The 14,235-nt window shown below is 35.7% G+C and overlaps 3 long non-coding RNA genes across 4 annotated transcripts; all 3 read left to right on the forward strand.

Annotated features, from left to right (window-relative positions):
- The first annotated feature begins 2,436 nt into the window (after nt 1–2,436).
- Nucleotides 2,437–4,126, forward strand: LOC126609891 (uncharacterized). Its single transcript, XR_007618312.1, has 3 exons — nt 2,437–2,715; nt 3,528–3,601; nt 3,961–4,126. It is a non-coding gene; the product is annotated as an uncharacterized LOC126609891 (long non-coding RNA).
- A 1,364-nt stretch (nt 4,127–5,490) lies between these two features.
- On the forward strand, nt 5,491–5,998 carry LOC126609894 (uncharacterized). Its single transcript, XR_007618317.1, has 2 exons — nt 5,491–5,569; nt 5,732–5,998. It is a non-coding gene; the product is annotated as an uncharacterized LOC126609894 (long non-coding RNA).
- Nucleotides 5,999–7,535: 1,537 nt separating this feature from the next.
- On the forward strand, nt 7,536–9,782 carry LOC126609892 (uncharacterized). Of its 2 annotated transcripts, XR_007618314.1 has the most exons (4): nt 7,536–7,594; nt 8,199–8,370; nt 8,742–9,047; nt 9,513–9,782. It is a non-coding gene; the product is annotated as an uncharacterized LOC126609892 (long non-coding RNA). The 2 variants fall into 2 exon arrangements; XR_007618313.1 differs by lacking the exon at nt 7,536–7,594 and having other exon boundaries at nt 8,075–8,370; nt 8,742–8,807.
- The last annotated feature ends 4,453 nt before the right edge of the window (nt 9,783–14,235 follow it).

Genomic DNA, 14,235 nt, shown 5'->3' on the forward strand with positions numbered 1-14,235 from the left:
ATATATGTCGACCTCCATCCTCAACGGACAGGCAGACCTGCAAAAATGCTCAACCCTTCCTCATATCTGAGAGGGCACTCCCAACGAAGCCTCTCGAAATACTCAGCTTTCTTTTCCCCCGAGAATACCTCTGCAAACAAGCTACACTAGAGCAAGAATATCTCATATCATCAGGATTAAAAGCAAAAGTATCCCATATCATGTTTTTTCCCTGTCTTTTCCTTTGGCCTTGTTCTTACCTGCAAGACAAGGAGAAAGAAAGCAATCGGTCAGCACTTGGAATCAAGCTTCCAGTTCGGAACTGACTGCCTGGAACCCCTTACCTGATTACTTACCTGGCATTGCTCTCGAGTACTCATCTTCAACATCTTATGCTCCCCGAGAAGATACCACATCTGCCTGAGGAACAAATAGGGCAAGTGAGAAGGATACAAGGAAGCATATGGAGACAAGCGCAACAGAACACGTGCCGTTACATCCACTACTTTGTCAACAGCAAAAGTATCCCATATCAGCAGGGTCGAACGTACTCTAGATTTGATGGACTTGTTTTGACCCTCAAATTCTTCAGTCGGCCTTATACTCTGGCGGAAACCAGAAAACCCTCCAGCCCAGTTCAAGAATAAGCCTGTGGAAAGTTACTTCTTCAAAAGCAAAAGTATCTCATATCACCTTTTCTCCTTTTCTTCTCTTTATCCTTCATGCTGTCTGCAAGATAAGGAGAAGGATAACAATCAACCGGAACTCGAAATCAAACTTCTGATATGGGACTGATTGCTTGGAGCTCTGATTGCTTACCTTGTCTGTCACCTCTTTCAGCAGATCCCCTAGCTCGGCGACTTGGGGGACTCCTACTACATGGTTTGTATCGTGCTTGATCAAGCCTGAAACTACAAGTAAGCGTCAAGTGAAATTGATACATTACCTTGTACATCTCCACCAGTTAAAGATACCACCCCTGGAGGGAGGAATAGTACTTCCAAAGAAGATGCCACATCTACCTATGAGACAGATAAGGCAAGTGAAGACGATACCACACTTCGGTACTTAAAAGTTTCGTGATTACGAGATCATTCTCCCATAATATTTCCTAATGTCATTTGTACTAAATCATTCACTTGTACTCACTAAAGGAGAGCTTGAACCTATGTACTGTGTAAACCCTTCACAATTAATGAGAACTCATTTACTTCGTGGACGTAGCCAATCTGGGTAAACCACGTACATCTTGTGTTTGCTTCCTGTCTCTATCCATTTACATACTTATCCACACTAATGACCGGAGCAATCTAGTGAAGATCACAAACTTAATATTTAAGATGATATTCTTTGGTGTATGCTTTTCGCAAACGATATAGTGTTGATAGATGAAACGCAGGAAGGGGTAAACGCGAAGCTTAACCTTTGGAGAGAAGTGTTGGAATCTAAAGGTCTTCGCCTAAGCCGATCAAAGACAGAATATATGGAGTGCAAGTTCAGTGCAAACGGAGGCCAAAATGAGTTAGGGATGAGGATCGGAGATCAGGAAATACCAAAGAGCGACCGTTTTCGCTACCTAGGATCTATCTTGCAAAAGAACGGAGAATTTGATGAAGATCTCACCCATAGAATACAAGCTGGATGGATGAAGTGGAAGAGTGCATCCGGCGTGTTGTGTGACTGTCGTAGGCCACTGAAGCTCAAGGGAAAATTTTATAGGACGAGAATAAGGCCGGCGATGAGGATGCTTCGTTAGATGTGGATGCTTCGTTAGATGTGTGGGCACACGAGAAAGGATAAGATTAGGAATGAGGATATCCGAGGTAAAGTAGGAGTAGCCAAAATTGAAGGAAAGAGGAGAGAAACTCGGTTACGGTGGTTTGGACATGTGTAAAGAAGGCCTACTGATGCTCCGGTTCGAAGATGTGACTACGGGACAGAGGTTCAGGGCCGAAGGGGTAGAGGAAGACCTAGGAAAACTTTGGAAGAGACTCTAAGAAAAGACTTAGAGTACTTGGATTTGACGGAGGACATGACACCAAACCGAGCGCAATGGCGTTCTAGGATTTATATAGCCGACCCCACTTAGTGGGAAAAGGCTTTGTTGTTGTTGTTGTTGTTGTATGTGTGGGTAACCTCAAACATATTTGTCAAACAAGTTTTTTTATAAATTGTTGTAGTGTTTCCATTTTTTGGTGCAGAGCTCCACGATTAGCTAGCGTGAATCTTGGTATCTTCATATGCATGCAATGTTCAGGGATCCACATGGTTCCCATAGCAGGTTGCATATATCCAATGTAATTACCAATGATGTTTTGGCTTCTTTCCATTTTGGTAGTAAGGTCATATCTCTGTCAAGCAAGGTCGTACTGAGAGTGAGAACATCAAGGGAACTCTCTCTTACCCTCACTGACCCACATTAAAAACGAGGCACATTATGTTTGCACCCTATTTTTGCATATCTCTGTAAATTTAGGTATTTTTTACCCAAATTTTTTTTTCGTTAAGCTTTCATCTTGCTGTAAATTTAGGAGTTTTCTCTCTGTGTTGGTTCATCTGCTTATACTTTTCAAATGTTGGTTCATCTTATGCAAATATTGATATGCTTAACAGCCTGCTGACGGCAACAGTGGCTGCAGAAGTGGAGGAAATGACGATGGTAATTGAGGTGCAGTGGTAACAGGAGAGGTAGCAGGAGGCAGTGACCGTGGTGGCGAAGACATTGTTGGTTGTAGAGTAAGTTTCTATTGAGTTTCTTGAGATGTATTGTAATTTGTATTTGTATAACACCGTAACACTCTGGTGAGAATATTTAGCTACTAATAGATAGAGGGTAAATAATAGTGTCCCGATAACTGACTATAAATTTGATATCAAATCTAATGACGGATATTTTTTTTGGTCATTTAGAAAATTTTCTTTAATAATCGATTATAGTGTTGTCTGAGAGGTGAACAATGTAAATTGACTTCAAGACCAACTCTAATCAATGAGATGGTAAAGATTGATTAAAATTCGGACTACGTAATAGGCTAGACTAGCAAATTCAGTAATTAAGTACTAAGAGAGTGTTACTGAAATATTAGATGGATAAGACATAATTGAGGAGAGCCCGTGAACAAGATTTTAATTATTATTTTCTTCCAACTAATCTTCCAACTAACCTCTCACTTATTTTACTTTTGTATTGAATGGGGAAGCAGCATGTGATGAGTAAGACCAAATAAGGCTCAATTCTTTCAAATTTGTCTTAATTTTGGATTGCTATATTGTAAGACCAAAAACCAATACCAACATGATTCAAAGAACCTCAATCTACTATCTTTAACAATTGAAACTATATTGTAGGGTGTTAAATCTTTAGTCTTAATTTGAAGACTGAAAATAAAATAATTTGAAGCTAAATTGATTAGTATTAAGCTTAGCCTTCTCTCAAACTACATTGGTTATTATTACTAATAGTTACATTTTGTGCAGTTTAGGGAACTTATGCGATCTGTTCTATTGTTTATATCATTAAACTTTCCTCTACTTTCCCTTTCTTACAGGGTTTTATTGAAAACAAACTTATACATCCCAACGCAAAAGGAGAGAGGAGGCAATGGCTAGCATTGTTGATAACGTGAGTAAATTTGTAAACAGGATTTCTAATAGTTTGCTAGCTATAGAGTTATTTCTTCCTCTCCCATAAGGTTCAACTTTTTATATACACTTTCATGATTTCTCCATTTCTCTTTTCAACTACTGAAGCAAAGAGATAGTGTATGTCTACCAAATTCAGAAAATCAATAATGTTTTACGCAACTCTTTTAAATGGTTAATTGTTGTACTATGTCAAATTAGATGTAGGGTTGATGATAGAAAATTTATTCATGTCAGTAATTCATCGTGTTCAATTTTCATGCTTTGCCATTCTTATCCACTTTGTTACTTCTTTTGATGCAACCTGAATTATATATATATATTTTTAATCTTCATCAGGCACTTCTCTTTGGAAAGAAACATGTTTGGTCTTCAATACACCATTTAAATGTGAAGGAGGAAGTTCCCCTCTCACATGGTTAGAGCCGTATAGGTAAATGATTCTTTTTTCTTTGATCAAGTATTTGGTACTTTACCTTATGTCTAATGCCTTTTGTTGCTGTTTGTTTGTGTTAACTGATATTTTTGAATCTTTGGTAGTATTTTTATACTCTTTTGGAAAGAAATAATTTATTTTATCCTGTGGTTTTTTTTTCTCAAATAAATCCATGATTTGTTAATTGTTAGCTTTTCTTTGCTCACTAAAATAAGCCATCTTAATTAATTAAGGTCTCTTGCTACTGTTTTTGTGATAATATTACTATCTATTTTTCATTTTCTTCTTTTCAGTACACATTGACTTCATGTTACTTTTTAAAATTGGTCCTTACTTGGCTGTGCCATAGTAAATTGTCCATAACTCACCTGCATACAATCTCTCGATTTTGAAGATTACTCAAATGAAATTTGTGATTAATTTTATTGAATTGTTTTTATTTAATTTAATCTGTAATTTTTTAAAAATATGCAGGGGAGTTCAAAGTCAAAGAGGAGGGGCGTAAGCACATATTAAGTTTTTGTATGTAAATCTGATTGTTTGATTTTGGGTGTATAGATCATGGGTTAAGTGATGCAGGTGAAGCTTTGTTTTAGGACCATCTTTGAGAAGTATTGGTTGTTGAGCTGCCAGAAAATGGTCACTCAATCTCTCAAGGGGGCAGCTTTGGATTGCCTTTCCAAAATGTTGAGGAGGTCATAGAAATTAAGCTAATTGAAACATTATTTGATAATTTTGGCATATGAATTTGAATTGGTATTGATTTTTTTTCATAACTTTTGGAACGCCGAGATGGGACTACCAAGACCTAGTTTGGGAGTGAGGTGCTTAAAAAAAAAGCACCCATGAAAAAAAGCTGTGAGGGTTTTATGTGTTTGGTAAACTGAAAAAAAGGGCTTATTTTGGAAGCTGCTGTGAGAATAAGCGGAAATCAAAGGAAAAAGCTGAAGCTGCTATTTGCAGCTTTGGAAAACTGGTTTTTTTTCAAAGCACACGGAGCTACAGTGCTTCTTTAATGAAAAGACCCACTATTAGACTGCTTTTTTTCTTTCCAAAAGCACTTTTACAAAAAAGTTTACCAAACACTCTGCTGATTTATTTCACAGCCGCTTATTCTCACAGCACAGCCGCTTATTCTCACAGCAGCTTTTTTTCAAAGCACAGCAATACCAAACCAGCCCCAAGTCCAGAGGTCGGATGGTCATCTAAGGTGCTGTTAGTCTTGCTCTCCAAATGACTCTCATGAATGTGAACCTTGATCAAACGTACAGAATATTTGAGCAGATAGTTTATCCGATAAAGGTTTCCACCTATTTTACTTTATAGATACACTTAACAGTCTTTATAAATCATTGATTTTTATAGAGTCGGTTGAGATGAAACCTGTTCTGAAACAATTTCTTTTGAAGGTTCTTTGAAATTTCTGCATGTATTTTTGGAAAAAAGAGTGATATGTCAGCATAGCCATGATATACGACAATGATAATTTGAAGAACCGTTTAAAGTATTTTGGTAATCAGCTTACTTAAATTTGAATGTGACATATCCGTTTAGTTTTTTATACACAATGACAATACTCAAGTATAATTTACATCATATATCTTTTGAAGTACATGAAACTATGAAGAAAAAACCTTAATTAATCTGATTATGGGGGTTTTGTTTTATATCAAGATATTGCAGCAGAAGGCAGACTTTGAAGAGTTCATGCTGCACAGAAAGATGATGAAATGCTACCCATTGAATCCATCGTTGCTCCACTGGAGGCGAAGCTTAAGCTTGCTGCAGGAGGTATACTTCTGTTCTGCAATATGACCCCTTTAATTTGTTTGTACATGGGAGGTATAGAGTGTTCAATGTGTATTTGGTTTCCATATTGTTTATGGATCTATCGACTCATTTATTACATGAATAAATAATTATAACGAGTTAAATTTTTTTTACATGAGCACAATCAAGTTGTTTACACCTGAACTCATGATAAAATTTATAGACCTGCAATTATGTACACATATGAATATGCTAATAGTGTTCAGTTTTTTACTTGGTCTTTTCTTTTTATTAATTTGTAGATCAGTTTTAGTTGCTAATCATTGTTAGAAAGGTTAATTAGTCCCATTACTTAAAATGGGTGTGCTAAATTGTGGTTACAGTTTTAAACCCACAGCAGAGCGCGGGTTTCTTTGTTTGTATATACTAAAACTAAAAGAGAAAAACAACTGAAACACTGTTCATAAAGCACAGTATTCTTCCGACTTTGCCCTTCTTGATTTTATGTTATTTCATGTATGCCGCTGATATCCATGCGTCCTTTGATTCTATGAGATGTCGACGCGTTGCATGGTTCCAGAAGTTCTCGAGCCTTCCTTTTTTTATTTCGATTTCGATCTCTGCCTCACAAAAGCTCTTCGTGCACTGATGGCTCTCCGATCTCCAGTTCTCTGTTTCTCTATCTCTCTCTCTCTCTCTCTCTCTCTCTATCTCTCTCTCTCTCTCTCTATCTCTCTCTCTCTCTCTCCCCCCTTATCTTGCTAAAAATCATGATTAGCAACCTAAAGTGAAAAACTCAGTTTTCTCTTCCTTCCTGCTCGACTTGATTCGAACAAAAAATCTCTTGCACGAAATCAATTTTCTCCCCATCAACGATTTCGATTGCATGCACACCTATCAAGCCCTAGAATCCAACCGAACTCACTCCCTTCAGGCCCGTTTTTGCTCTTCCACTCGCTGCCCAGAAAATCAAGTTCTCAAGGTTTGATGTTTCATCAATTTCCTCCCCCTCAAAGATTATTTTGGTCTTTCGTGCATACTGATTTTTTATTTCTATTAATTTTGGTTGTGTGATTAGTGATTTTTGTTCTTTATTTTACTAAAAATTTTGAGTTTTTCTTTCTGTCGTTTCTATGGTTTTTCGTTCTGCATATTTCAATTACTCTCTCTTGCAGCGGAACCACCGCGACCACTAGGGGCCACTGCCGCGTTAAATTACGGGCTTCAATCGTTTTCTAAAACCTTCTAGGTTTTATATTCAAATCATCCCCAATTTCAAAAGTTTAGGGGATTGGTTCGTTTCCATGTTGCATGTTTAACATTCTTCTGTGTGATGCTAAGTTGAGGTTATACGAACTGGAATCGTTGAAGGTTGGGTTGAATTTGGGTGAGAACCGTTAAAATCTAATCCTAATTTTCTATAAAATTCCCTGTATGTTTATTATTTGTTTCCAACAACAGGTAATCAGGAGTTTTATTTGATCTTCTCTATGCAGAACCATAAAGACCTTTTCAAGTATTAAATGTTAGGGTTTCAGTCGCCAAAGTCTGGCGACTTGATTCAGGTCGAACGTCGCCGAGTCGGACACCTCTGTTACGATGTAAAGTGAATCATAGGTAAGTTGATGCTTAATTTTTACGGTATTTTCGAGTGTTTTTGGCTAGTTTGTTTTATATTTTAAACCCGTTTAGCACCCTTTTGCCTCATAGCTCGGTTGATGGATGGAGTTGTTCAGTTTGCGCATAACAAGGTCGATTTGGATTCAGGTTGCCTCCAAATTTTCTTGCTTTTTACCATTCTCTGCTTCGAATTACTGAATCACTTCATTTTTTTGGAAATTTTATTGGTGGTGGAGTTAATTACTGAGATAAAGTTGTGGCCTTTGTCTTTGTGTTTATTTTGGATTGGAGAATCCCTTCTTCCCATTCCTCTGTAAGCCACTTTTTACTTTACTGTCACTGTTGTGCTGCTCAATATTAGGTCAATGAAGAATGTAATTAATTTATCTCCCTTGATTTTCTCCTTTAATTTATCTTTTGTTTGTTTTAATTGGATAATCTCACGAAGTGAACAAGAAGGAACTGACAACTGGGATTTTTTAGCATGTAATAATTCTTATTTCCTTACAATGTTTTAGTTTTAGTTTTAGTTTACCTACTTCCCTTCAAATATGACTTTACAGAATTCACAATTCTTTTCTCAATATAACGTTATGTGCTAAAAATAGAATTCCTAAATCTGATATCATTCTCATTCTAATTGCAGAGGTATTCATTAATCAATGTTTCATCTTAATAGTAAACATTTTAAATTTCATTGTATTTAATTGCATGTCTAAAAGAGCTTCTATTCCTTTGGCCAAGGATTTAGATCAGAAGCCTGAGAACAGCTTACCAAAAGATATTCATGCCTGCTGATGAAAATTTCAGGGGTTTTGAAAAATGTTTTTCTAAGGAAAATTTATGGATTAGGTGTGTGCTTGATCCGAAGAGGTCTCAAAACATTGCAATTCTTTCTTATTGCATTTTGTCCAATTTGGAAGGTAAGTTGTGATTCTGTAACGATGTGTTGAAGGGCCATTTGTTGAGTTCATCAATTGAATTTCGTTGTTTATGTATTTCGAAAATACTTTGGTATAATTGATAATTAAGGATTAAATGTCATGAGGTTCCTTTTGTTTAAGATAGACAAATAAGAAGGAATTGAAGAAGTGGGTTGGGGTTAGTATAGAGAACTGAAACAGAATTGTACTTGCTGTTGTTGCAGGAAAATGAAACAGAATTGTACCTTCTGCAAAATTATCGAGTGGTAGCAATTTGCAGATTCCCTAATCAATTGAAGTAATTTGGTTTCCAATTTTATTTATCTTCCTGTAATTTTCTGAAAAAATGGTTGTTTTGTTGCAAAAAGTAGGGCTATGCTCCAATCTATTTAAGACTTGAAGATTTTGAAGTTTCCTGGCTTTGTCTTCGAATTCAGGTATTTTGTTATTAATTTGATTGCATTGTATTTCTTGATTTGAATGAAATGGATGCATCTGGTCCTACAATTAAACATGAACTCCATGGAGTCAAGTAAACTTAACCATAATTGATAATTTTGATTAATTTTTTTTTAAGTTTTGACTGATTAGGACCGTTTCAATAGATCTATTGCAAGTGCTAGAGAGACTTGGTTTGATGTGCTTGAACGCTACTCCAACGACTACGAAACACTCAAGTAACATTTACAAATTTCTTCTAATTTCGCAATTTCCATGAATATTTCACACCTTTTGTTATGTCTTATTAATTTCTATTATCATCGTGTTACTCGCAAACATTGTGAATTCTGTGTTTTTCCGCATCCAATTTCTAAAAATGATTTTCATCTGTTAAAAAATATAGAAAAAAAAAAGATTTGTCTATTGGGTCCAAAAAAGGCCAAGATGACAGTACTAACACTACTTTGCAAGAAAATTTAGTTCGAACTATTTTTTTAGATGTATTTACCATGGTACGCTTCTATCATTAGTCCCCACTGGTTTGCAGAATGAGCTGGAAGAGTATTGCAAATTTTGTTGGGAAACGTGCTACTATAGTTTTCAGAAAGGTTATGTTACAGACTCTGCTATTCTTCATGTCAAAAGGAGGAAGGTTTTCATCTTTTACTCAAATAGATGACTTCTAAATTTTGTCTTTACAGGAGGCTTTATTAATAGTGACTTTAGACCACAAGAGGAAAGGCTTGATACAACGCTGTTCAAGTTGGGTTACTGGTGAACGCCTAAGCTTTTTTACTTTAACGGACATCAATGCTTTTTTGGTCGTTAATGTTTGTTTTCCGTTCATTTTCCTTGCTGCTTTTGTATTTAGGATTTTAAGCTCAATCGTGAAATTGAGTGTAGGCCTTTTTTATTGTACATAAGTTCTTAATGTGGAGTCAATGCAAATCTTCCCTGTACATATTCTACTGTTTAAGTAATGAACAAAACTATTCTCAATGTTTCCAGCTATCATTTATAAATTTTAACGTTTATAAAGCCCGCAGCGAAGCACGGGTATTCTTGCTTGTGCAGAAGCTAAAAGCACACGGCAAGCAATACCTATATATAGCTGGTAAAAAGGGATTAAGCCATGCAAAGCAAACTGAGCCGTATAAGCCAAAAGGCACAGCTAATTCGAACCCTTAAAATGTATGCCTTCAGACTATAGCTAGTACTTCTCACAGTCCGTACTACTTATTCTCCAACACGTGCATCAAAGCCCAGCTGAGTAGAAACAATAATAGTAATTGGAACGTTGGATATTCGAAAGATAAGAATAATGATCTTAGAGCATCTAGGATGCAGACTTGCCCCAAAAAACATTTCTAAACCTAAATTCTTATATTTGGGTCCCAAAATGGTAATAGATTATGTATTTTGGTTTTCTTTTCCAATGCAAAGATTCAAATTTTAAAACTCATTTTGAATTTTAAGGTTTGAATCTTTGCATCGGAGGAGAAATCAATAGACAAGCTCAAATTTTGAATTTTGATAGTTTGGGTATGTACATAAGATGGTTGGAGTCAAAACTCAAATTCTATTTTTTTTGGTTGAATAAAAATTCATTGGCATGGGCTTCACTAAGGACCCAAATCTCATAACGAAACACAAACTAGAGTCCTACTTTGCCTCAAAACCCAAATATGAATTTTAGGTACTCATGTAGATTGAAGATGTTTTGCCTTATATTTGAACTCAAATTATTATATTTGAGTCATTGCATTGAAGATGCTCTTATGTAGTGTTTTAAAAATCGCCTTAGACAGTGGAGACCCAATGCAATTTAGGGAAAATCATTTAGAAAAATCGGTGGAGACCTACACGATCTAAGCGGCAGTTAGGCAGTTTGATTATTATTTTTTAATTAAAAATTAAATAATCCCGTGGGTAACCTAATTTCCAAAATAGAACCTTATCCTTTGCACAGTTTTCTTTCTCGTCATCTCGAACCTTGTTTTCTTCTCTGGCTTTTGTGCAAGTTCTTCTCCCGCCACCGTCTTCTACTTGGCCTAAATTGCATTTGCAACTTGAACTCCAATTATTCCACCCCCAAATTCGTGCCCTAATTCATTCACTTCTTCAATCACAATTCAAAACTTTGGATCCATGGTTCCAATTAAGCTCACAACCATGAATTATCTTACAGGAGTGCTTTATTCGCTTCAATATTTCGCCGGTATAACCTCACCTAAATAATTGATGGATCTATGGTGGCGCCGCATAAGTATCTTATTGATTCTTCAGGAAATCGTACTTTGACTCTGAATCTTCAACTTGTGGCTTGGTTTGAGAACGATTAGAATATTCAGATCTGGATAAACTCTTCACTCTTTGATTCTCTAATTTCCTACACTGTTGGAGTTGCCTGTGCTCAAGAACTCTGTTCTAAACTGGAAACCAGACTCGCAACGCCTTCTCAATCTCACATACATGAACTCCTTTCTTGTTAAGGAATATCACAAAGGGCGATTCTATAGCGGCTTCGGATCTTTAACAAATTGAAGAAATTGCCTATGCTCAGGCCGTTGAAAATTATATATTATAATTTGAAATATTGTAATATATAATTTTAATAATTGAATGAAAAATAGTGTTAATCAATTTCTTAGAAAGGTTATGTTGTTTAAGTGATATTCCCTTTATAAGTGATGTATGCTTATAGATGAAAAGTTACATCTCTTTAATAAGTAGAAGTTGGATTCTATATAAACCCATGAAATCATTGGTATTACATATAGAAAATTAGAGTTAATTTTTAGTCTTGAGAAATAGGGTTTCCCCACTTTGTTTCTCAAATGATTCGTGTGTCAAATTTCGAGTCGTGTCTTGAGAGTACGAAATATATAAAGTTTGCCAGAGTCCGAAGATTGAAGTGCTTTGACTTCGGATTATAGATTGTTGAATCCTGGGAGATGGACGCCTATCGAACTACAAGCACAAGAGTAGGGGCGAAATTCTATCTTTAGGACATTGCATTTATGCAAGCCTTAATCTCCAAGTTTGTCAGTTATTCTAACTTTCTCTCTAGTTGTTTATATTAATCTCATATATAATTGATGTTGTGAATTTCTTTATGATTATTATCATTGGAATTCTTTTATATTTTTCATATTTTCTAATATTGCTTCAACAATCTAAAGATAGAAATTTTATTTGGAATAATTAGAAAATATGATGTGTTTGTAAGATGCATATGCAGTTTACGGGAAAAGCAAAGGGGAAGGTAAGTATTAGCCTTTTCTTGATTCGTGCCTTTTGCATAGTATGATTTTTAAATAGGGAACTTTAACGAAAAGCTCCCGGTACTGTTCACTTTAACAAAAAACCACATTTTTACACTAAAAAGTCAATCCTGGTACTATTCACTTTACCCTTTATTTTGTCCTTATAATTAAAACTCAAAGTTTTCAAGCCCTTTTCATTAGTTTTCATTTTTAAATATTGGCAGTTATTATGGCAATAAGTCAATGCATTCTGGTAAAGAAAGACTGAGAGACATAAATGAATGGTGTCTGTTTAATACTTGTGTTTCATATGCAATCATGTTTGTAACTCTGATTTGGGGTTTTGCGATTATATGTTTTGACATGGTTGTTCATACTCTTTGAATAAATAAAACTAAACATAAATATGCTTTATTTGGTAGTTCATATTGCAGATTAATATCCATCCCTGGGATAAGTTCCTCTTTAAGGAAGGAACTTCATTTGAATTTGATGCATTTGATTGATATATATGCGGCTAAGAACTTGTGCCAAACTGATCAGAAATGACGTATCAGTTTTATATTTGGTGGATTTAGAGACTGCCAAACAGTTCGGCTATTCATGGGCTTTGACTCATCATAGACTCGTGTCTATTGGTGGAAACGTACCAGTATGTATAAATAAAACTATAGAATCTTTATAGTTTGGGTCCATGATGATAAGGCCAAGGGGAGGACTTATATCATGCTATCATTTAATGACATATATATGTTATATCGTATCTGTATATTCGAAGAACAATGTGGAGTTGTGTATTACTTCCGTTGTGGAGCATCATGAGCAGTTTGTAAGTCAATACTCAGTTATGTCTTTGGTTTGAAGGATCTGATGCAATTGGATCCTTGCATGAATGTATTTCTCTGAAATACATGGCTGCTTCAATCGTTGTGTTTAATTCATTTATTACTTGAATTATATATGCCATCCTGTGTAGGGTGGGTTGTGACAAGGATAAGGCAAGTTATTGGTCTTCGACATGCGAAAAGATAACAGGAAGGAACTGATAAGTATGCTTGTGGGCACTGCATGTATTTACAAGTATGCATGCATGTTTCTTTCCTGGGTTTGCCTTAAGGCGCTCATTTGATTGGATTTGCCTACGGATTTGGTGTTTAATTTTTACGGAACACAATTTCATGAAAGGCATTTCGTGTTTTTAACCAACACAATCAGTTATGATTGGTGAGGTTTGGTAGTGAACCGAGGAACATACATGGGTCTCCATTTGAATGGATGTATCCATTGCGAAGCAGTATTATGCTTTCGCTGACAAGATAAACATGAACATTTCATACACATAAATACTTGAATTTGTGCAAGAATATTTGAGAAGCATATAATGCTTGCATTTGTCCAGGCTGTTGGTCATGTGAAAAATACAACACTAGTAAAATCTAATGGGCATGAGAGCCTGGAGGTTTTTAGTGTATTTCCTCTTCAACCAAATTGTGTGTTTGGGGTTAAAAACCAAACGGAATGGAACCGAACCCACTCCTATCATTAAATGATAGGCACTAGAATGTGGTATACAAGTTAGACACATACATGTTTGCAAAATTTGGAAGATTAAGTCTTCAAGCAGGTCCTTATTTGAGATACTGGAAGATTAAGTCTTCAAATTATCTTGCAAAATAAGAGACATTGTCTAAATACATGCAGGTTGCAACTAGTCAGAGTTGCAAGTTCATAGAAAGTGTACACACACTTGCATACCGGCCAAACGAAGTGCGTTCAAATTTGTCAACGAATGAGTTTGTTATATCATGGTTGGACATGGCAAGAAAGATTTTGTGATAAGAAAAAGAATAATCAGACCATTGAGCTTGAACTCATTATGGATGAATTGCTTTCATCTTAGAAAAATGACGGTTGAATTGATAAGCAGAGGAGGCTAAGGTCTAAAGATGTGCTTATCTTAAAAGACTAGTGAGGCTTTAAGGCCTAAGAAGTTAGAATAGCTTCATATGTTTCTACTGATCTCATTCATTTCCGCAATCACAATTGTGAGAAAATTGTGGGGGTGACTTAAAAATATCATTACAATATAATGATATTTACTTAACAAGAAGTATTTGCTACCTAAACGTGATAATATGTAATTTTAAGGTATGGAAAG

Source organism: Malus sylvestris, chromosome 17 (genome assembly GCF_916048215.2).
Source record: "Malus sylvestris chromosome 17, drMalSylv7.2, whole genome shotgun sequence".
NCBI classification, from domain to species: Eukaryota; Viridiplantae; Streptophyta; class Magnoliopsida; order Rosales; family Rosaceae; genus Malus; species Malus sylvestris.